This window comes from Protopterus annectens, chromosome 3.part1, assembly GCF_019279795.1.
Source record: "Protopterus annectens isolate FY-2018-M chromosome 3.part1, PAN1.0, whole genome shotgun sequence".
NCBI lineage: Eukaryota > Metazoa > Chordata > Ceratodontiformes > Protopteridae > Protopterus > Protopterus annectens.
This window is the reverse complement of record NC_056732.1, coordinates 829,454,888-829,479,676: the sequence shown is the minus strand read 5'-3', so window position 1 is coordinate 829,479,676 and position 24,789 is coordinate 829,454,888.

Below are 24,789 nucleotides of genomic sequence, written 5' to 3'. Positions count from 1 at the left end.
CCCCTGCTTATATGTAGTTTAGGTGTGTTGATTTGTGTTGTGTTTGTGTATGTTTTGTTGTTTGATTTGTTGCAGTGTGGGTAGGATAGTATATGTGTTGTGTGGTGTATGGTGTGTGTATGTTCGCGATTTGCTATTCCGCGGCTTTGGTGTTTTGGGATTTTGAACATTCGCCTTTATGGTTTCGAGATACTGAAATTCAAGATTTCAATATTTCGAGATTATAAAGGGGAACCATATATATATATATATATATATATATATATATATATATATATATATATATATATATATATATATATACCGGTAGATATTTATTAATATATATATATATCTATGTATATCTATATCTATATATATATATATATATATATATATATATATATATATATATATATATATATATATATATATATATATATATATATATCTACCAGTGTTGTATTCCACATCCCAAGTAAAATAAAATGCAAAATGTCAGATTATTACAGCAAAGGACTGATGAGCTCCTCTACTACATTATTACATGTTTATGCATAAATGTCCAAATGCCAATTCTGCTTCAAAGGTTCATAATACAGTTTGGAGGACATGCTATTAGGACAAATATATAACGTACTAAAAATATTAATTTGTTTGTTTGGATGTTTCGTGAAGTATTATAGATATATAATGTACCTAAAACTGCTACTTTTACTGTACAGACTTCAGTGGAGGTCACTGTTAAATTACCAACACCACATTTAGTGCTTTAGGTTCATGGTTTCATAGGTGGTTACTAGGCAAACAGTAGGAAAAGCAAGATATAAAGTAAAATCACAGTCCACGTACTGGAATCCAAACAAAGGCAGAAGAAGACTGGATAATGCAAAAAAACTGTTTATTACAAACAAAGCTTTCAGGTTAAGAAACCCTTCATCAGTGTATAATAAAAGTAAAAACAGTCAGCTTATATAATCACACACAGACAAAAATTAATTATTTAACAATCAATTAAAATTCAATTAAAAATTTAAAGTAAAATGCAACTATTACAGGCACATTTGCCTGTATTTTAATATTGGTTTCAGTGACACATTTTGGTTAATGCCTGGCAAAATGCCAGAATTCATTCTTAAAATCCACTCATACTCTTTATCTTCCAATCTGTTGTTAATATCACCCTTACTTATAGAAGCAGTGACTCTATCTACCACCATAAAAGCAAATATATGTCCATTACCAAATTCATCAGTGTGCTTAGCTAAGGAATTAGCTATGACATTTCTCTGTGTGTCAGATCTATGTTCAGTAATTCTGTCCCTTAGACGTCTAATTGATTGACCTATATAAAAACTGTACATAGTTTACAGGTAGCAAAATAAACTATATGGGTACTATTACATGTTGTAAAACATTGAAATTTATATTCCTTAACATTTACCGGATGAATAAAAAAAGTATTTGTGTTTATGACATCACAACAGCTACAATTATGACAAGACATAATTTGTGTCTTGTTGTAACTTAGCAATCCAAATCCAAGTGTGTGACCCTCCAGTGGCAATGAAACGAAAAGCAGAAATTCAAAAGAACTTCAAATAAGATGCATTCATAAAAAATAATAAAGTTTATTCCAATGAGTGAGCGCTTTCGCCAAAGGCTTCTTCAGACTCTTAAAACAATGAATAAAACTGTTTGAATCATTTTTAAACCATCCTTAAGTTTCCTATTGGACATTACAAATTGATATGTCACATGTTATCTTGTCTTAAAGGAACAGATACTCAAAAAAGTTAACATCGTTAAATGCAACAATATTTAGAAGGAATACTTCCATCCAAATATACAATTAATGATCAGAATGTCCATGCAAATAAGTAAAAAATATATGCATATACTCTGATACATTCTAAAAAATAAAAGGAGCATTGTGCTTGGTCCTATTTCATTCTACAATCATTAAAAAACTGTTGCTACATTCATTAAAAACCCTGAACATTCTCTCTCCTCATGGTGTTAAAAACATTAAAATCCACAGATAAACAGCGAGTGTTATCGCGTTTCAATATCTAGCATCTCTACTAAGATAGTGGTGTGTCGAATGCAACTTTGCATATATCAGGTTAATAAACTAATATAGCGAAAACTCTGTACTAAAAGTGTAAGCGTACCTTTACCACAAAACAACATAGCGAATATAATGTATTTCGCGATGTGCCTCACCAAGGAGTCAAACCTCATCATATCGGTGAAAGGCTGTTGTCCAAGATTAAAAAATTCCACAAAAAGGAACCTCTTAGATTCCACGTAAAACAAACTGTTTACAAGTTGTAAAATGCCGTGTGCTGTAGGAACTCTGAATGCAATTGAGGACAACCTAACTTCATACGCTATGGTAACTTAACGTGCGGTGAGCACGTTCTAAGCATCTAAGTACTGAACCGCAGAAACAATGTTTAAATTTCTAAGAAATAAAGGTGAGCCTATATTCGTGCTGTCCTGTGCCTAAAGTAGACAGTATATGTAAGCACGATTATGCCCTAGAAGCATATATTGATCACAGTGTCACTATTTAAAACAATGAAAAGTGTACATATTAAAGAGTACACTTATTAAAGTGTTCGCTAAACATGGCAGAGATGGCATTAACTAATACAAAACGAAAAGATAAAAACAGATAAATGGTGGAGCGCTAGGCGTAACACATAAAAACTGACACAATAAGAGATAAACAATCCGCAACAATACTAAGCCTGTACCTAATGATAAAACAAGAAGTAGAAGACTACGAAGATGACTTAACCTACTATTACCTAAATAGAGTAGTAAGGTAATTTTAAAACTACGTATTGATGTCACTCTTATAGTAAATCAGTGTAAGAATCAGTCCTTGTAGACTGAATATAACTATTTTCATAGTATTAATGTTCTGAGTTTCATAGTCTCAAGTAGATGTGTTCTTAGTATCAAATCCCAGGAACTGATGGACCCTTGGATATGTTCGGCTTTCTTGTTTCAGCCTTACTTCTGAGCCCATACATTATATACTAGAATGCTTTTCATCCCCTCCTTTCACCACCACAATATATTAGTGGTTATTGGGCATAGTTTATACAAGCATGTGTGTAGATATATACATATGTATATACAAGCATGCATATACGTCTATATATTTGTTCACTGTAGCTGGTATTTATTTTGCAACTATGATTGAGCTAGGTACCCCATACATCAATAGACAGTCTTGTTTTATCATTAGGTACAGGCTTAGTATTGTTGCGGATTGTTTATCTCTTCACATTTTCACTTGACCTTTTCAACCCAGAATGTTGTTATATTTAGCACCAACTATGTATATGGAAGTAATTGCTTTTTACTAGTTAGGGACCCTATCATCTATGGAGCTTTATACTTAGGTATTATTATATGTGTGCTTCGTGCTAATTTCAAGCTTTATTGTGTCAATTTTTATGTGTTACGCCTAGCGCTCCACCATTTATCTGTTTTTATCTTTTCGTTTTGTATTAGTTAATGCCATCTCTGCCATGTTTAGCGAACACTTTAATAAGTGTACTCTTTAATATGTACACTTTTCATTGTTTTAAATAGTGACACTGTGATCAATATATGCTTCTAGGGCATAATCGTGCTTACATATACTGTCTACTTTAGGCACAGGACAGCACGAATATAGGCTCACCTTTATTTCTTAGAAATTTAAACATTGTTTCTGCGGTTCAGTACTTAGATGCTTAGAACGTGCTCACCGCACGTTAAGTTACCATAGCGTATGAAGTTAGGTTGTCCTCAATTGCATTCAGAGTTCCTACAGCACACGGCATTTTACAACTTGTAAACAGTTTGTTTTACGTGGAATCTAAGAGGTTCCTATTTGTGGAATTTTTTAATCTTGGACAACAGCCTTTCACCGATATGATGAGGTTTGACTCCTTGGTGAGGCACATCGCGAAATACATTATATTCGCTATGTTGTTTTGTGGTAAAGGTACGCTTACACTTTTAGTACAGAGTTTTCGCTATATTAGTTTATTAACCTGATATATGCAAAGTTGCATTCGACACACCACTATCTTAGTAGAGATGCTAGATATTGAAACGCGATAACACTCGCTGTTTATCTGTGGATTTTAATGTTTTTAACACCATGAGGAGAGAGAATGTTCAGGGTTTTTAATGAATGTAGCAACAGTTTTTTAATGATTGTAGAATGAAATAGGACCAAGCACAATGCTCCTTTTATTTTTTAGAATGTATCAGAGTATATGCATATTTTTTACTTATTTGCATGGACATTCTGATCATTAATTGTATATTTGGATGGAAGTATTCCTTCTAAATATTGTTGCATTTAACGATGTTAACTTTTTTGAGTATCTGTTCCTTTAAGACAAGATAACATGTGACATATCAATTTGTAATGTCCAATAGGAAACTTAAGGATGGTTTAAAAATGATTCAAACAGTTTTATTCATTGTTTTAAGAGTCTGAAGAAGCCTTTGGCGAAAGCGCTCACTCATTGGAATAAACTTTATTATTTTTTATGAATGCATCTTATTTGAAGTTCTTTTGAATTTCTGCTTTTCGTTTCATTGCCACTGGAGGGTCACACACTTGGATTTGGATTGCTCTCTTTTATGTTTATGTGAGTCTCCTGCCTCAACTGATAGCAGCACTGCATTTGGCTTTTTGATTTGTCTTGTTGTAACTTAAACTCACTTTAATATTCATATCTTTATAACATAGTTTCTGTTTAAGTCTAGCTGAATTTCTATAAGACAAGGCAGATGTTTGGCCAATAATAGAATGCAACTGAGGCAGAGACCTTAAGATACACTAATTGTTGTTAATACTATTTCTAATCTGAGGTGTATTTCTATTATAAATTGTGACATACCGTATTTTGTCTGTGTTCCTATTTGATCTATCTATATTATTTGGCTGTCCACAATCTTCCATATGAAAATATGGTCTAGCTGTAGACGTCTTTAAATGTAATATGTCACTAATTTCACCATCCAAAAGTTTTGCATCATAACCTCTTTCCACAAAATTATTCTTGAGCTCATTGGCTTGTTGTAAATAAATAGCAGTAGAAGTATTAAGTCTGCTTGTTCTCAAAAATTGTGCCCCGGTAATGCCCTTAAAAATGTGTGGAGCATGCATACTGGTAACATGTATTCATATGTACAGGTTTTTTTAAAGACCATAGTCTCAATATTAGTATTGTTATGTTTAATGGTGACATCCAAAAAATTAACACAGAGAGGAGAGGAAGTCATTGTGAATCTAAGAAAATCAGTGCTGGCATTTAGATAATCTAAAAAGGAATCAAGTTCATTTTTACTGCCCTGCCACAAAAAGAAAACATCATCAACAACACGTTTAAAATAAGGAACCTTCCCTGAGTAACAAGTAGGTCCATTATACATAAACTCTCACATTCCCATTTATCCAAAACTAAATTAGAGTAAGTATTCTCTACAGGCGTACCCATTGCTGCACCTAATGTTTGATGGAAAATATCATTGTGAAATAGTTACATTCTATTATTAGCCAAACACCTAGTTTTTCTTATAGGAATTCAGCTAGTCTTAAACAGAAACTATCTTATAAATATATGAATATTAAAGAGAGTTTAAGTTTCAACAAGACACAAACTATGCCTTGTCATAATTGTAGTTGTTGTGATTTCATAAACACAAATAATATCTTTATTCATCCAGTAAATGGTAAGGAATATAAATTTCAATGTTTTGCGGCATGTAATAGTACCCATATAGTTTATCTTGCTACCTTTAAATTATGTACAGCTTTTTATAGAGGTCAATCAATTAGACGTCTAAGGGATAGAATTATTGAACATAGATCTGACACACAGAGAAACATCATAACTAAATCCTTAGCTAAACACACCAACGAATTTGGTAATGGCCATGTATTTACATTTATGGTGATAGAGTCACTGCTTCTATAAGAAAGGGTGATATTAACAACAGATTGGAAGTTAAAGAGTATGAGTGGAATTTAAGAATAAATGCTGACATTTTGCCAGTCATTAAGCAAAATGTGTCACTGAAACCAGTATTAAAATACAGGCAAATGTGCCTGCAATACTTGCATTTTACTTTAAAATTTTAATTGAACCTTAATTGATTGTTAAACAATTAACTTTTTGTCTGTGTGTGATTATATAAGCTGACTGTTTTTATTTTTGGTATACACTGATGAAGGGTTTCTTAACCTGAAAGCTTTGTTTGTAATAAACAGTTTTTGCATTATCCAGTCTTCTTTTGCCTTTGTTTATTAGGCAAACAGCCCAAGAGCCTTTGCAAGTTTAGTCATATTTATCTCAAGTTACCCCAGTTATCAATACTTAGGTGAGTGAAGTTTGCAGAGGTATGAGCCTAACACCAACTGCCTCTGTCCATGAGGGACATGGGAGCCATCCCAAGAGTGAATTTTCAATTACCCATCCATTGATCTAGGTTGCTTCTGAAAATGGTCAGGGAGGAACTCTGCTTCACATGAATGGGAAGCTTGGTGCACAGAAGGGGTAGCGTCTGAGACACATATCTATCTGTCCAGCATGATTTGTTCATATCCGAGGATGAGTTAACGTCCCTTGAGCTAGTGACCATCATGCATTTTGATTTATGAATGTGTAATATTTCCATCAGGGCAGGGTCAGAGACTGCCCTGTAAGCCAGACACATATTACTCCTTAGTAGACTGTAGGAGACTGAATAAAGTGAAAGGGATTTTCAATCCTTCTACTTAAGGCATGTTTTGCGTACCTTGTATTTTCTTGGTGAGAAACCTCTGAGGTGTCTCCAGCTGTTTTAGGTGTCTCGTGAGCTACATGCAAAAGGGTACAGTCTACTCAATAATTGGTGTAAGGGCTGAATACAATGGAATCATAATATCCTTAGATTTAGATGCCATGCCTTTACTTACGAGATGTGCCAAATAGAATGACTTCCTCACAACTGTAGATACATGGTTGTCAAAGTTCAGATTGCTGTCAACCTGATACCTAGGTATGGTACCATTGGGTCTACTCTTAGGTGCGGTACCATTGGGCCTACTCTTAGGTGCTGTCTATATTGTAATTAGTAGGTGTGTTAGCTTTCCCAAAGGGAATAATTATGCATTTTATTTTTGCATTTAGCTTCAGTCTGCGGCTTTGGCACCAGTCATTAGTCTGTGTTAATTCTTTCTGCAGTACATTTGTAGACTTGAGTGATTCAATGATTGCTCCCTATTTGCAGGCATCAGTGAACTTGGTCAGCAACAGGCCATCCATACTTGCCTGGACTTCTGAGAAATAAATTCCGAAAAGTAAGGGGCCCAGCACAGAACCCTGTGGTACGGCACTGGTGACTGGCCTTTTGCTAGATGTGAATTCACCCACTTTGACAGTATGGGTCCTGTCGGTGAGCTGTTGGCTACTCACATGGTAATGTAGGGTTAATTCCTATTTGACTGAGTTTCTTTATAACACTTGAGTCGGAAATTGTGTCGAATGCCTTGACCAGGCCAAGACAGGCAGTATGCACATTCTTTCCCTCATCCATGGCCTTTGTGACCTCGAAGAACCCAACCAGGTTTCACAGACATGATCTACCCTTAATAAATCCAAACTGGGTTGGGTTCAGAGTCTGGAGATTACCTATTCCCTTGTTGATAAAGTACATAATTATTCTTTCCATCGCCTTGCAAATCAGGCTAGCCAGGCTTGTTATGTTATGTGTTATATCCCAGCAACTCGAGTTCAAGTCTTGGTGATTTGATAGACTAAAGAATTAAAAAGTATTTAGTTTTGTGCTAGTCTGATGAGATCCTCCCATGTCCAACCTGTTATCATTGTGATTGTATTGATCCATCTCAATGGTGGTCTTCCTGTACACCTTGTACCCTCAATCTTTCCAGTCATAATGTCCTTTTCTAGTGATCTTTCCCTACAAACCGTGTGACCAAAGTACAACAAATGCAGTTTCATTATTTGTGTTTCAAGTGACATTTCTGGTTTGATTTCCTCTATGATCAACTTATTGGTCCATCTTGCTGTCCATGGCACACACATGATTCTTCTCCAGCACCACATTTTCATTGAGTCAATCTTCCTTTGATCTTGTTTCCAGATTGTCCAGCTTTCGCAACCGTAGTTGACAACTGAGAATAGGAGAGTCTGCACTAATCTTATCTTTGTCTGCAGTCTGATGTCCTTACTTTTGAATATTTTATCTACAGACTTCATAGTCATCTTACCCAGGGCTAAACAACATAATATTTCTTGAGTGTTAGTCAAATCATTGGTCACAAGGGCACCCAAAAGGTTCATACTCTAAACCATCTCAATTTCTTCTCCATCAAGCTTGAATTTATCAATGTTACCAGTTGACATAATTTTAGTTTTCTTCATATTCAGTTCTAATCTCGTCCTTTGACTTTCTTTTTTGACTTTCCTCAGCAGTGTTACATATCTTCCTTTGTTTCACTCAGCAGTGTTGTGTCGTCGGCATACCTCAGATTGTTTATCAGTCTTCCAACTATATGTAGCCCAGTGTTATCCTCCTCTAGAATAGCCTTCCAGAATATGGCTTTGGCATACAGATTGAAGAAACACGGTGACAAGATGCACCCCTGTCGTACACCTTTTCAAACTGAAAACCAACTTGTGCTTTTTGTATTCTGTTCTAATTGTAGCTTCCTGACCATCATAAAGATTTTTTATTAACTGTATGATGTGTTTCAGTATTCCCATTTGCAATAGAGGTGTGCATAATTTCTCATGAATGACACAGTCGAAGGCCTTGCTGTAGTCAATAAAGCAAAAATAAACAGGTTTCTGATATTCCTTAATCTTTTCTAAAATCCATCAAATGTCAACAATGATATCTCTTGTCACTCTTCCTTTCCTGAATCCTGCTTGAGATTCTGGCAGTTCTCTTTCTATGTATGATTGCAAGTGCCATCAGATTATCTTTAGCAATATTTTGCTTGCAGGACAAAGTAGAGTGATTGCCTGGTAGCTGCCACATTTCTTGGCATCTCCTTTCTTATAAATTGATACAAAAATAGATCTTATCCAGTCTGTTAGCCACCTTCTTTCTTTCCAAATTCATTGACAAAATTTGGTCAAAGCAGCAATGACTCCATCAAATCCCTTAATGATTTCTATTGCATCTGCTCCAGGAGCTTTGTAGTTTGACAGAGCATCAACTGCTACAATAACTGTTTCTTTCAAAATATTTGGCTTTTCATAGGTTCATAGGTTCATACTAGGCTATCTGCCCTAGGGCATTTATAAGCCTAGCCAGAGTGTGTGTGGCTTTCGCCACCCCTTGGAATGAGAATACTATGCCCATTTACTGTTTAGTTTACTGTGCCTCTGTCTAGTAGTGACACAGAGATGACCCCCGGGGTAAACCTACGATCTCCCATCCATTCATCAAGATTTCTCTTGAAGAGAGTCAGTGAGGGGCTCTGCCTAACATGGACTTGGATTCTGTTCCAGAGTGTAGGGAGCTTCTGGGTTATGAATCTGTCCCTCCAGCATGTCCTATTTATTTCTGTGTTGAGGTTCAAATCTCTCACTCTCGTGGCTCTGGTGGATTTGGATTTTCTGAGGTAGAGCATGTCCATTAATTCCGGATTGGACACGGCCTTGTACATCAGGCATAGATCCCCTCTGAGTAGGTGGTATGCGACTGAATAGAGCTGGAGTTTCTTCAGCTGGGCAGCATATGACATATGTTTGAGACCCTTGATCCTCTTGGTGAGGTACTTTTGGGGTCTTTCTAACTACTGCAGGTGTCGGTAAGGTACATCCCAAATGGGGCATTGTACTCAATTATGGGCCTGATAAGGGAAGAGTATAGGGGCACAATGACCTCTTTTGATCTAGATGTAAATCCTTTCATGATAAGGTGGGTAATATAGAAGGTCTTCCTAACCACCTTAGCAATGTGAGTGTCAAATAAGAGGTTACTGTCAACTTGGGTCCCTAGATCCCTGATTACTTCTTCCGTACTTAATGGATTACCACCTATGTGTTAATTTGTGGGTACTTTGTTTTTCCCAAAGGGTATGACTATACATTTTTTGGCGTTCAGTTTAAGGCCATGGCTCTGGCACCAGTTAACCATTTCTATGAGGCCTTTCTGAAGGATGCTTGTGTCAGCTGGAGTATCAATTATGGCATCCAGTTTGCAGTCATCTGCGAACTTTGTCAGCCACAATCCTCCTATGTTTGCTTGCACCTCAGAAAAATAAATGCCGAACAAGAGGGGTCCCAGGACTGAGCCCTGTGGGACACCGCTTGTGACTGGCTTAGAGTCTGACATGGCTCCAGCAATTCTGACCTTGTGGGTTCTGTCCTTGAGCCAGTTTGCAACCCATCTTATGACATATGGGTTTACATTTAAGCTGGTGAGCTTGTCTATGATGCCCGAGTGGGGTATTGTGTCAAAGGCTTTTGCAAGATCAAGGTAGGCTGTGTGAACTGCCTTACCCTCATCAATGGCCTTGGTGACTGTTTCAAAAAAGTCGACCAGGTTCAAAAGGCAGGATCTGCCCTTGACAAAGCTGAATTGGGTAGGATCCAGTGTCTGTAGGTCCCCAATGTCTTTGTTTATGAGTTCCATAATGATCCTCTCCATAGCTTTGCAGACCAGGCTCATCAAGCTTATGGGGCGGTAATTTCCAGGGTTTATAGAAGCACCTCCTTTGTGGAGTGGGACCACTGTTGCTGTACGCTATTCTTTGGGTACGTATCCTGTAGTAAGGCTAAGATTAAACAGCAGCCTTATGTGCGGGTTTAGTTCCTCTTGGAGTTAATGTAGCACACGACCCAGGACACCGTCTGGTCCCACTGATGCTTTGTTTTTAGCTTTGGAGAGGGCAGCTCTCACCTGGGCATCTGAGATGTCAGGGAGGCTACACTCTGCTGGGATAGATATTTCTCCTTTGGGGGGGGGGGGAGAAATTTGCACTGAACCTGTCTGCCAGTATGTTGGCAATGTCTGTGGATTCAGTGTATTTTTTGTCATTTTGGACTAACTCTGAGCATATCTGGGAGTTTCCACCCAGGTTTCCTAACATAACTAAAGAAGGCCTTGTGATTGTCTTTAGTGTCTTTTGCGATTTTTCCCTCAAAGTTGGCCTTGGATGATTTCATGAGTGATCGTAGTTTTTTGCTAGTACTGATCAGAGATGCCTTCCCTTTTGGGGATTTTGCTCTGTCATGTAGTAGCTTCCTCCTCCTGTTGTAAAGCTTGTTAATGGCTGGTGTCCACCAGACAGGACGCCTGCCTTTGGAGGAATGGGTCTTTGTTTTATTTGGGATTGCATGATCCATGCATTCTTGAAGGTGTCCGTAGAAAGCGTTTATAAAGGATTCAGCGGTGTGGACTGTGGTTTCCACTGGCCCAGAGGCCTTGAAGGATACCACTTCAGTCTTAAGAAGTGTGAAGTCAGCTTTTGAGAAATTCTTCACTGTGGTCCTTTGTGCTGGGGGTGGGGGCGGGATGTGGATTTCCAGTGAGATTAATTTATGGTCTGATCTCACTAATGAGGGGTATACTTCCAGTGTGGAGCATTGTGTCCCCATGTTTGTGATGATCAGGTCTAGTATATTATCTCCTCTTGTGGGAGTGGTGACTAGTTGTTCCATCGCATTTGAGTTTATGAATTTTAGGAACCTTTGGGCTAGGGTGTTGGGGCTTGAGTAATGCTCCCAGTCTATGTTTGGGTAGTTGAAGTCTCCCAATATGATGGTATTTGGAGAGACATTCATACTCTCCAGTGTCTTCAGAAAGGCTGAGTGGGGTTCCTTATCTTGAGAGGGTGGTCTGTAGCATGCTACAAACTGTAGGGCAGTTTTACCTATGGTTAGTTGCACCTTGTTGGTCTCCAATGCTTCGTGGGTTGCCACTAACCTGGAGGTGTGGGTATCTTTCATGAATATGGATACTCCCCCTCCTTTTGTAGTTTGGTCCAAGTTTTAAGGCTGAAAAGCATGATATGAGGTATAACCTGGTAGTGCTGGGGTGCTCTCAGGAGCCTTGAACCAGGTTTCAGTCACTGCACAGACATCGATGTTCTCCATACTGAGGAGGGCTTCAAGAGCGTGCATCTTGAGGTTTAGACTTCTGGCGTTGAGCAGCATTACCCTTAGTTTTTTTCCACTTGTGTTTTCTAGGGATGTGGGTTTGTCTTTTGAGCCTTGCCTAAAAAAGCACTATGGGGGTGGCAAGAGCCTTGGCCAATATCTGGAAGCCCAGGGGTGACAGGTGCAAGTTGTCCCTTGCGAAGCAGCATGGCTTGTCAAGCATGTCATCCCAAGCAGACAGACATTGGATCCCCTTAGAATGACATCAGTAATTGAGCCAATTGTTAAAGCTGATCATTTTGTCTTTGTACTGTGGCATCATTCTTGGTGAGGGTAAGATGCTGCTCAGGGTCAGGGTCATACCGGCCTGGGCTACATAATCAGAGAGCTCCTCTATGTCTCTTTTCATGTAGTCCAGGGAGGTACGTCTCAGGTCATTCACACCGGCATGGACAATGACTGAGTCATAATTGTACTTGCTTTGGAGTGACCTGAGTGCTTGTGTTATGTGGTGGATTCTAGCGCTCGACAGGCAGCTTACTGTAACCTTTCCCTTGTTCAGTCTGGTGAGCGGGACGTCAGTGTGTCTGACTATGGAGTCACCTATTACAAGTGTATCAGGCATGTTGTATGGCCTTAAGGGCTGTGACTGTTTGGCACACTGACTTTGTGAACTATGTGTTGCATGTGCTATGTTTTGAGGTAGTGGTTGCTTGGATGTCTGCTTTGGAGGCCTCTGTTGTTTTGGTAGACTGAGTCATAATTGTACTTGCTTTGGAGTGACCTGAGTGCTTGTGTTATATGGTGGATTCTAGCGCTCGACAGGCAGCTTACTGCAACCTTTCCCTTGTTCAGTCTGGTGAGCGGGACGTCAGTGTGTCTGACTATGGAGTCACCTATTACAAGTCTATCAGGCATGTTGTATGGCCTTAAGGGCTGTGACTGTTTGGCACACTGACTTTGTGAACTATGTGTTGCATGTGCTATGTTTTGAGGTAGTGGTTGCTTGGATGTCTGCTTTGGAGGCCTCTTTTGTTTTGGTAGATTTTTAATTAGAGCCTCTGAGTATGTTTTTGTGTGTTTATGTGTTTGGTTTGTAGTTGTGATAGGTCTATGTGAGACTGGGTTTGTGGTGTGTGTGGTTACCTTCTCCTCCTGACTGGTTTTGCCAGTACTGAGTCGAGGGAGCTCAGCCTCCAGTTTGGCTATATAGTTGCATCTCTCACATATATTTATATATGTTGGGAGGAGGAGAGAGTTGTCTGTGTACATGAGGCAGTTGTAACATTGGCTCAAGATTCCCAGATTCACCAGCCGAACTGGAGAGGGTGCCAGTAATTGATAATTGACCCTTTGACATGCTAGAATCGTGTAAGGGATTGCTGTGTAACTGAGTCAGAAAGGACCTATAGGGAAATGGGTACTCAGGGGGATTGTAGGTGGATGTAGTGCTTTCTTTTTGTTTAAGAATGCTTTACCTGTGTAAAAATGCTTTAGGAGCAAGTGCTGGGCTTTTCAGATAGAGAATAGACTGTTTAGATTGAAAGTAGAGCAGTTCTAAGGGAAAAACTGAAGAGCAGACTTAGCGGAGCCAGAAATAGTTTAAACTTGATTAACCGGCGCTGCCCGATGCTGCGCTATGCGCAACTTCGCGCTAACTCGCGCAAAAGCACGGTAAAGCGGACTTTATAGCAGGGGGTTAGAAAGAGCTAGGAAATGGCCCAAAACGGCCAATAAACTACATGTTGCTGGGCTGGAACCACTCATTTAGGAACAAATAGGCTGCTCAGTGCTCCCCACTCCCACTGGTGAACAAAGAAGCTTCCTCCTATCCAAATAAGGATATGGACAACACAGGAACTATGACAGCCCAGAGATCAGCAAAATCTGAAGACTGGACTATTCTAGTTCAGTAAAGGCGGGAAAACAAGGATTTTTGGGGGGGGGTTGTTTTCTTCACAAACAGATAAGAAATAGATACAGTAACAAACAGTAAATGGTTTAAATCGGCTAGTGCACTTGAGTGTCTGTTAAGTCTTCATATTTATACTCCTCAACCAGTTTATTTGAATAGAGATTCTCAGTATAACTCTTCCATCATTCTTTAATTCTCTCAGGCTTGTTAAATATCTTTCCATCAGTATCTTTGAGAATTCCCATTTTTGGTTGAAACTTCTGCCTCATCCTTTTGATGCACTGGAAAGCTAGTCTGCTTTTCCCACATACATGTTTGATTTTGATCTGCTAGCAGATTGTGCTAAAGTATTGTTCTTTGCCCTACTCGACCAGTTGCTCTTCTCTAGCAGCATGGTGAGTGCCTTCTGATCTAGGGGACCATCTTCCATCACTATATCAAATTTCTTTTTCTTCACTGTCCATCAAGTTTTCTTGCAAAACACAGAAGTAGATTGAAGAGCCTTTCTTCTGCACAGTGTAAATTCAATGTTCTTGCCGTTGTCACGTCGAGCGTGATCATTCCCCTCCAGCACTGCACATCTGCTGCTGCTTCCCACATGGGAGGAAACCTCTTAGTCTGGCACCTCCACTGGAATCTGTCCACCTTGGGAGACCTTTCTGATAGTCTGGCTAATGATGGCATAGCTTCCAGCTTTATAAATGCATGCAAGCCCCAACAGTGTGACAAGCTAGGTTTCCTCGTCAGGCTTATAGGTCTATAATTACCAGAGTCAGTTGATGGTGTCTATGCATAGGGATGACTGCTGCTGTCCTCTAGTCTAGTGGAACAAAACCAGTCCAGAGGCTGTGGGTGAATTGGATTTCAAGAGTGTCTGCTAGGTCTAGTTTTAAGTTCATTAAAAGGCAACCTGGGATGTTGTCTGGCCTTACTGATGCTGTGTTTTTGGCCTTAGAGAGTGCAGCAGTGACCTGGTCGCTTCAGATAATAGGCTGAGGAATGTTGTCAGGTATACTTTGGGGGATGACTGATGGGGATTGGGGGTGAAGTTCAATCCAAATCTGTCAGTAGCAGGTTGGCTATTACCTCCAGCTGAATACGGGAGGTGCAATCCACAACCAGCTCTGCACATAGCTAGGTATTCCCTTTACAATTTTGGATGTAGTTAAAAAATACCTTATGATTTTTCTCAGCTAGGTCAGCTACTTTTGCTTCATTGTTTGCTTTGAAGGACTTGACAAGATCTCTAGTTTTATTGTTTACGTTAGTGAGGGATTTTTTTCTCTGCTGAGTCAGTTCCCTCTTGTTTTTTTACATTAATTTCTTTCTTTCTTTTGTTGTATAGTCTGTTTATACTAGGTGTCCACCAGGGTAGCTAGTTTTTCAGGCAAGACCTATTTTTAATCCAGTCTGGTAGAGCTGATTCTATACAACTGCTTAAGTGATTATGCAGGGCATTGGCATACACCTCTGCATAGGAGTCTGTGTTTTCTGTGTTCAGGAGAGGGGCTTTGAAGTTTCTTATGGCATCACTTAGTAGGTGGTTATTTCTCTTAGAAAAATTCTTAAGCATTTTTGAGCTTGATGAGGTATCTGGCCTTATAATTATTTCAAGAGATTGATTTATGGTCCAATCACACAAAGGAGGACATCACATGGGGGGTTGCAATGCTCCCTCATGTAAGTGAGCACTATGTCCAGGATATTTAGCCCCTCATGGGTGTGATGAATAGCTGTTCCAGGGCATTTGCATTGACAAAGTCTGAGAACCTCTGAGCCAACATATTTGTGGTCATGTATAGTCCCCACTTGATAGTAGAATAATTAAAATCACCCATGAGTAAGGTGTTGGTCTGCATGGTGAGTGACTAAGTTCAGGTACGCTGTATGTTTTTTCTGGTTCATTGTGAGGTCCTATAGCTAGTGATGATGTAGTAGCAGATTTTGCCTATGGTTAATTGAACAGGAAGTAGCTCAAGAAAGTCATACTGTTTCACCAGTCTTGAGGTGCACTTATTTTTAATCAAGATGAATACACCTCCTCCTTTGGTTCTTTCATATTTAGTTTATGGTCTGAACTTATGTAAGACGTTGAAGCCTTTCATGACAGGGTGTGCTTTCTATAGCTTTGAAGCATATCTCACAGAGTAAACAGATGTGGAGTTTTTCCAAGGAGTGCAGTTTCTTGTTTAGACTCCTAGCATTGAGCAGCAGTACCTTGAGTTTATCAAGAGAAGATTCCATTATTTTGGGAGGTTGATTATTTTGACACTGTCAAAAAAGGCACAATGTGGGTGGCTAATGCCTTTGCCCGTATCTGAAAACCTAGAGGAGACAGGTGCATACTAGCTCTGGAAAGTAGCGTGGTCTGTCGACCATGTCTCCCAGGCTGATAGATATTGGAATCCCCTTGAAATGACACCAGAAGTTAAGCCAATTGTTAAAGTGAATCATTTTTTTGTTTCTATTGTGGCATCTAACTGTAATACATAATCTGAGAGATCAGTCATGTCTCTCTTCATATAATCCAGGGAGGCACATCTCAGGTCATTCTCAACCACATGGACTATGACAGAGCCATACTGGTACTGGTACTTGTGGTTGAGTGCCTTGAGTGCTTGCGTGACCTGATGGATCCTGGCATCTGACAGACAGCTAACTGTAACCCTCTTCTTATCCAGCCTGGTGAGGGGAGCATCAGTGGTCTCACTATGGAGTTACCTATGACAAGTACATTGGATTTTGTGGTGTTATGCCTTATGGGCTTGTTTGTTAAGACACTGCTGTGTATGTCATTATGTGTTGTGGTTGATGTTTGCTTTATTGTCTGTGGTTTCTGAAGGCAGTATTTGTGAGGACTCTGGGCTTTTGGTAAGTTACTAGTAAGTACCTCTGCATATGTGGGTTTATGTGTCAAGTCCTTATTAGTTGCAGACAGTGATGTGTGTGTGCTGACAACCTGTTTGGCATTAAATCTGTCTGTATGTGAGAGTCTTGCCTCCAGTTTTATAGTGTAGCTACATCTGTCATGTACAGTATTAGTTTGCTCCAGGCATAAGGGGTTGTCTGTATACATGAGACAATTACTACAGTGCCTCAGGAAGCCTATGTCCATTAGGCTGGCCAGACAGATGATGGGAAACTGCCCATCCATGATAGCAGGTTTTTACTGTGTGTTTACTTAGGGAAAGAAATGGGTTAATATGACTGGCCTGTGCTAGTAGCCCAGAGACTGAGTGGGAGATAATACTATGTGTAGTCTGTGTAGTCTCCTAGAGCAGCAGAGGGCTGGGAATGCTTCCACTGATAGTTATTTAAGGAAAAATGTATCTACAAGTTATTTACATTTATACAGGGCACTGTCAACTGCCACTGCACAGACAGCAGCACTGTGCAAACACAAGGCTTAAATATCAGCAGAAATAAACAAGTATTAAGCTATTAACCAATCAAGAAAGTGCACAATGAGTCTTCCTCCAGCAATCCCCAATGTGGATGAGTTTATATCAGCACACTTATGCCATAAGAGTGCAAAAAAAACCTTTTAAGGTAAGATGGCTGGTTTTAGAGCCCAAGTGTAAGCAAACACACGATTTAGATGCAGCAGTCCTGAATCATGTAGATCCAGAGAGTTTGAGCCAAGGCAGATTACAACATAATTTAAAAGAAATCCTAATTCAGAAGACAATCTATGATTTTTTTCTTCTAATATAATGAGAACTCTTTAAGGTTTTCTGGACCAGTACTAATATCAACATCTTGAGCAGTGGCCGCACACCACCAAACAAAAAACAAATTCAATGCAAGATGTGTGACTGTAACAATGAATACATATGAACCATTCACTTTCCTTTTGAGAGTTCATAATACGTTTTCAGATAATTAGAGTGTTTATAGGCAAAAATACATCTAAAGCTGTTCTTCTTAGCTTAGGAATGTCAGTGCAAAATAACACTGAATTTTAACCCCTTTCATTTTGGGCATAAAGAGCTAGAGCAAGGGATGTCAAAATTATACATATTCCAAATAGCACTTACCTCAACATGCTTTTCATAAAAGTCAGCAAAGCAATCAACCAACATGTGTGAATCAGTTATCATCATATCTTCCTCAATTAATATAAACTGATATTAGAAGATTTTTAATACTGCCTAACATATTAATAAAATAGTTTTATTATCTGCTACAGTATTCCCTAGGTTTAGCTCATAACTGCATTTAACCTTTTTAATAATCTGCCTAACTTTAGAGGTAGATTTTTTATGAAGTGCCTTGTTTTGCTCTGTTAGATTTTGTCTTCACATTCTCCCATAATTTTTTCCCATTATTATAACTTTTAAACATCAAACATCAAGCAGATTTCAAGTAGTTTTGAGCAATTCTTTTTTTGCCATTTGGAACAAACATAAAGATTGTCAGTTTTCCATAAACTCTATTCCACATCTCACCAACTGGGAGACCTCTAAATTCTTCTTTCTGGTTCCAGTTAATTATAGAATCATTAATAGATCACTTTTATGTAAGTTCTTTCCTATAAGTATAAAAGACTTTTTTTGGAAATTTCATCTTACACTACATTTTACTATACAAAGAATTGAGTTACCAAGGGTATGTTTAATCATAACATTGGTTTTACCAACATCTGTGATGGACACAATAACATTAAGGATTCCACTTCACCTACTGTGCTGTCTTCCACACTGCATAACTCCTAGTTTATAAAATAAAAGAAATCATTATTTTTCCTGCTTACCATTTTATATCATAAAAAAGCTAAAAGAAGAGCCAAAGCCACCAAAAACAATTTTATTCCACAATCAATAAGCACTTTCATTCCGCTAAAATGTAAAACTTCATCAGATTAAAACACTTAAAAATCTACTGTTTAAATACCTAAAAAAAATCACATGACTGTTATCCAGTTACTTCTTAAAGTAAAACACACCAAATAGCCTGCCCATGCCAAAAAAACTTCAATTTGGAGAATAGAACAGCTTATAATACATAAACTCCAAATCGGCCCAAATCCATAATTTAAAACTGAAAAAAATATATATAACAATATATTAACCCGAAAAATTACGTGGCTAATACATTTCTGAAAAAGTATCTAAAATATTTAAAAATTCTGCAGAAACAGTATAATATTATATAGCAAGAGACCTAAGTTTAAGTAAAGGGACAATACTAATATATTCATTCAATCCTGGCCAGGAATGGGTGTTCAAGTCCATTTGCTGGAACAGTTCCCTTTTCTCTAACCATACTGGCCATGGACTGCCCCTTTCATTGTATAGTACTCTCTACAGCACCATAAATTTAAAACTATGATTTTGATTATTGTTCACATGTTTTGCCAGTATGTTACTACTTTTATTTTTATGAATGTCATACTGATATTCATAAATTCTCTCATGGAGTCTATGCTCCATTTTACCTGCACAGTAACATTGGCACATTTGACAAAGGGCTATGTAAACTAAACCTTTACTTTCACATTCAAGTTTCCCTTTAATTATCATTGTCCTGCCCAAAGTTTTAACACATTCACCTTCCATTATAAACCTGCAATATGAACATCTGCCACATTTTTCATTCCCCAAAGGCCCTTACACTCAAGTTTCTTTCTTCCATGATTCCCTTAAGGCTGACTCCTTTTTTTGTATATTATGCTGCAGCCATCCCCAAGGTTTTTTTTTTTAATGGAGTTATTTTCTTTTATGAGACCACAGTTCTTAGTAATGATATCCCACATTTTCCCGCTATCCAGGTTGAACATTGTTATAAAGGCCTACATAAAGATACCTACACCATCCTTACTTGTTTGGCTCTCACTGTTAGGGAAGTCAGAGCTCTCGTGTTCAGTTCAAGATAATAATGCTGCAAAATACCCTGTTTTTCTCATGTAGGTGACTGTTTCTATCAACTCCTCTATTAAGTTGAGGGGATACCCTCTTCTCATAAACATGTTTAAGAGGTTTAAACATTCATTTTCAAAATCTATATCTGTTACCATCATTCGTGCAGCTTACACCAGTTGTCCTTTGACAGTAGCTATTTTATGCAAATATGGTTGTGCCCTAGTAAAGTGTAAAAATGTGTTGGAGTAGGTTGATTTACAAAAAATTCTTAGATATATATATATATATATATATATATATATATATATATATATATATATATATATACTATAAACATTATCATTTTCTAAAATTATATCAAGGTATGACAGTCTCACTTCTTTTTGTTTTGTTTTTTTTTTTCTTTCATTTTTTGTCTTTTTGGGGTTTTTTTTTTTTTGTTTTTTTATCAGTTTGTTTGTTTCCACTTTTGGCATCATTACTCTTTTATATCGCACTATTCCAGTTCATTTCTAGACGATGAGGATCACCCCCTAAGATGTAATAATCAATCGTCAGATCAGATCTTTTTCAGCTCATCAAACCATTTCTTATATTGTCTCTTATTTAAGGATGATGATCTACAAGAGCTTATTATATTTATACTGATGTTTTTATCCTCAATACCAGCAAAAATAATTTCAAAATGTTAGTTAATGGGCATAATCTCTGCACTAATTAACTCCTTTATGAATATTGAAATCCACCCCCACCCTGTGTCCTTTCTAAAATTATGAAACCCTTAATGTCCAGAGAAATGTAAGGAAGAGCTGATATCATCATGCCAGGTTTCTGTTACTATACCAGTACTGACATCTTTCTTAATAAATAGCAACATCATCTCATCATACTTATTTTAAAACTTCTAGCATTTAGCACTAATAACTCTAACTTGTTTTTGTTTATATTATCCTCTCCATTTATAGAACTATAATCTCTACAGCTATAAAACAATATTTTATTAACCTTCCTAGTTTATGACATAAAATTGTATTGGCTGAATGGCTAAGATGAAATCCATCTGCTATAAAGTAAGCTCTGCTACCGCCATATACTACCAGCTATGCATATAGAAATGTTTAGGTTCAAACATAATCTTCCTAATACAACTGTTAAGCTTACTCTTTGTTACCCTATAGAATGCTCTATATGTGTCAGCTGGAAATATGTCCATAAAAATTATCTTTACATCCAACTTGCCACAGTGCTGAATAATTTCTGTTACCTTTATGGGTTAGATAGATGTGTTTTAACTATAGATGTCATGGAACTATTTACCTGTGTTCCTAATTTATAAGGCTTGGATATGTTAATGAAGAATTTTTGGATTGTTCATTTTTAAGTAACAAAGAGATTCACTTGTTGACATTTATATATATTGTTTTATCCAATAATGTTATTCATTTCAATGGTGAAATATACAAACAGGTTAAAGGGGTGGCCATGGGTGCAGCTTGCACACCTTGATATGCCAATTTATTTTTATTGACTTGGGAACAGAATTATATTTGTTTTTCTTCCAACTTTTATGCTTTCTGCAATTTCTATTTGTATTATTTGGATGATATTTTTATTATTTGGTAAGGTCCAGAAAATATCATACATGATTTTTTGAAATATATACAAGGTACTACCTCTTTTTTAAAATTCACTTATTACAATAAATTAATTACCTGGGCACTATTATTTTTAAAGGGAAAGCAGGTTTTGAATTTACCATATATAGAGAAAACATTTTCTAATTCATATCTGCATTATGATAGCTTCTTCTCATTTCATTATAAAAGGAATTTGATCAAGGGACAGTTTGTTAGGCTTGCAACAATGGTTTCTAATAAAATCATGCTTGATAATGAAAAGAAAAATTAGAGCACATGTTTTTAGAAAGAAGTTATTGATTAACTTTAGTACAGAACATAAGTAATCAAGTTATTACACGTTGGGGGTATAAAATATAAACCAGTCCTGGGAGGGTGTTTATTGACACAAAAGAGCATTAATGGGAACTGTCTGCACACCCCCGACACTGAGACAAGTAATTTCACTAATGACAACAATACTAATTTATCAAGAGCTTTGGTATTGATGTATAGCGTGAGTTCAAACCATATTAAGGGTATTATAAAAAGGAATTGGATCATTTTAGAGGAATTGCACTAAATTGTAAGGAAAGAACCACATTCTGTTTATGAAACATCATACAATATAAAGAGATTATTTGAACTAACAAACATTTGCCTGGTAATCAAGGTACATACAAATGTGGCAGATGTTCTCAATGTCAGTACATATTTAAAGGGTTAGAAATGCGGGTTCAGAATGGACAAAACATGAAAATGATTTTACAAAATGGTACTTGCAACTTCTTTGGGGTAATATACATTAACAAATGCTCTGTTTCCCTTGTGTTTTATATTGGTAAGACTCACAGATTTTTTTTTTTTTAATAAATGTATGCAAAAGTAGTAAATATCGAAATCAAACATAAATAGTTCATTATACAAACACACAAACATGTGTTGATTATAAAAAGTTTCTATTTGCTATTCTTGAGAGTCTTCCCAAAGATTCAAGAGGAGGAGCATGGGAGACTAAAACTGAATACAGGCAGCTCTACTGGCTGCTACAGCAGAATGCCCCTAGCTATCCAGATAGAAATAAACATATATCTATCAACCCTGCACTGAAATTGAGAGCTGACAGACTATAAAGACTATAATAAATATATGTTTATTATTTATTTATTTATTTATTGGCATTTATTTACTGGGAAAGTCCGACTGGGTCATAAATACCTATTTTCAATGGAGGCCCATGGAAAAAAGCTCCAGCAACATGTTTATGTATATAATACACATATAAAAAACATTTACAGTTTATGAATGCAAGACAAAAAAGAGCATTCAATATGACATTACATTAACCATTATGGAACTTGCATTACAATTACAATTATAGTTATGATGGATAGAGAGATCAGGGAAATAAACATATCTAGTTCATAATCCACAAAACACCAGAAAGGAAGCAGCTAGGATAAGTACTCCACCAATATACAAAAAGCTCATAAAAAGTCTACAAAAATATCGGTAAGGTAACCAAGGCACGGAGTTGTTGTTCAAACACAGTCAAAACATTGATAGAATCTAGTATACTTTTATTATAAGTAGGTAAGCACTTCCATGATAAACATATCACTTCTTCAGACCTTTAGAGAAAACATGCTTCCATGTCCATTTAAATATACTTGAACCAATTAAAACATAGCAATTAATCACTTAGGTAACCATCCTAAATAACTATATAATTGTATATGCAAAGACATGCTTTATTTAAAACTACATTTAAGGCCATATTTGAAAACATTTCAAAATACTTTGATTAAAAATACTTTAATTAAAAACATATATATAAAAAACATTTAATATCTAACATTCATAAATAAATGATGGTGTCATTTAAATAACCTCCTATTCTTCAAAACTGGCTTAAGTGGTATCCTGTCATTAAGGCCCTTCCCTTTGTTAGCCCTTAACTTAATGATCCATCTGGTTTCAGAGGTCTCAGTTTGATTTCTTATATTTCCACCCCTATCACTAGGATTAATTTTTTCAACAACCAGAAAAGTAAATTTATGGTCATTCCCTTCGGAAGATATATGTTTGGCTAATGCATTTGTTAAAACTCCATTCCTAATGTTGAGTAAATGTTCTCTGATCCTAAACCTTAGCTGTCTGTCAGTTTTGCCTATACAGAAGGCAGAGCATAGTTCAAAGACAGCTAAATAAACCACATGATTCGTATTTCAATTTGCCACCACATTGAATCTATGTGTACGCTTAGTATCTGGATGTATGAATGTATTATTCTTATTAATGTATGTACATTCATTACATTCACCACAAGACATTGTCCCCGTCACTACTGTCATTTCTTGTCTTTTATCATTGTGTGGGTAACACAACATCCTCTTCAATGATTTTTTTGTTTTTAAATATAAAATTTGGATTTCCCCTACAACTTACTTAATTTCTGGATTATGAGTATGTTCCAGTTCTTTTAATCACACTGGTTACTGTATTAACATCACTGGTATAATGAGTTGAAAACCTAACAAATCCTTTCTTTTGTTGGACTAAACTTCTTTTCCCACCAAATGATGAGAAATACAGTTTCCCTACATTGTCCCTCCATGAAGTAGCTGCATCCAGGACTTCTGTGGTTGTGCTACCCGCATAACCCCTTTCATTGAATCAAAATTCATTTTCAAATTCATCATCTCTAGCTGTTAACCTTGAAGTTCTAAGAGTTTGGCCTTTCACAATATTCCTAAAAATATGTCCTGGGTGCATGCTACTTCTATGGAGTAGGGTATTCCTATAACATTTTTTCCTAAAAAGCCCAGTGACCAAACCACCCACTTCATCTTTGAAAATAATTATGTCCAAAAACTCCATTTCTTGTATTGAATATTTCATTTCAAATTTCAAAAAATCAGTACTGTTGCTAATCTCTGAGATAAATTGACTTAGTGCTGCTGTACTGCCATTCTATAGCAGAAAAGGATCATCTACAAAACGTTTGTAGAATCGGATCTGGGGTCATTTTTCATTATAAAGCACATTTTTATTTTCCCACTCGGCCATGGCAAGATTGGCATAGCTATTAGCGCTAGCCATGCCCATGGCCACCCCATATCTTTCTGCATAAATAGCTTCCCATCAAAGCTAAGCACATTATTGGTTAAAACCAATTCCATTAATAGACATATTAAGTCTATCTTTGTCCCATCATATGTCCCTTTCTCCAGCAGGTATTGTCTCAAACATTCTAGCCCATAGCATTCTGGATGCAAGTA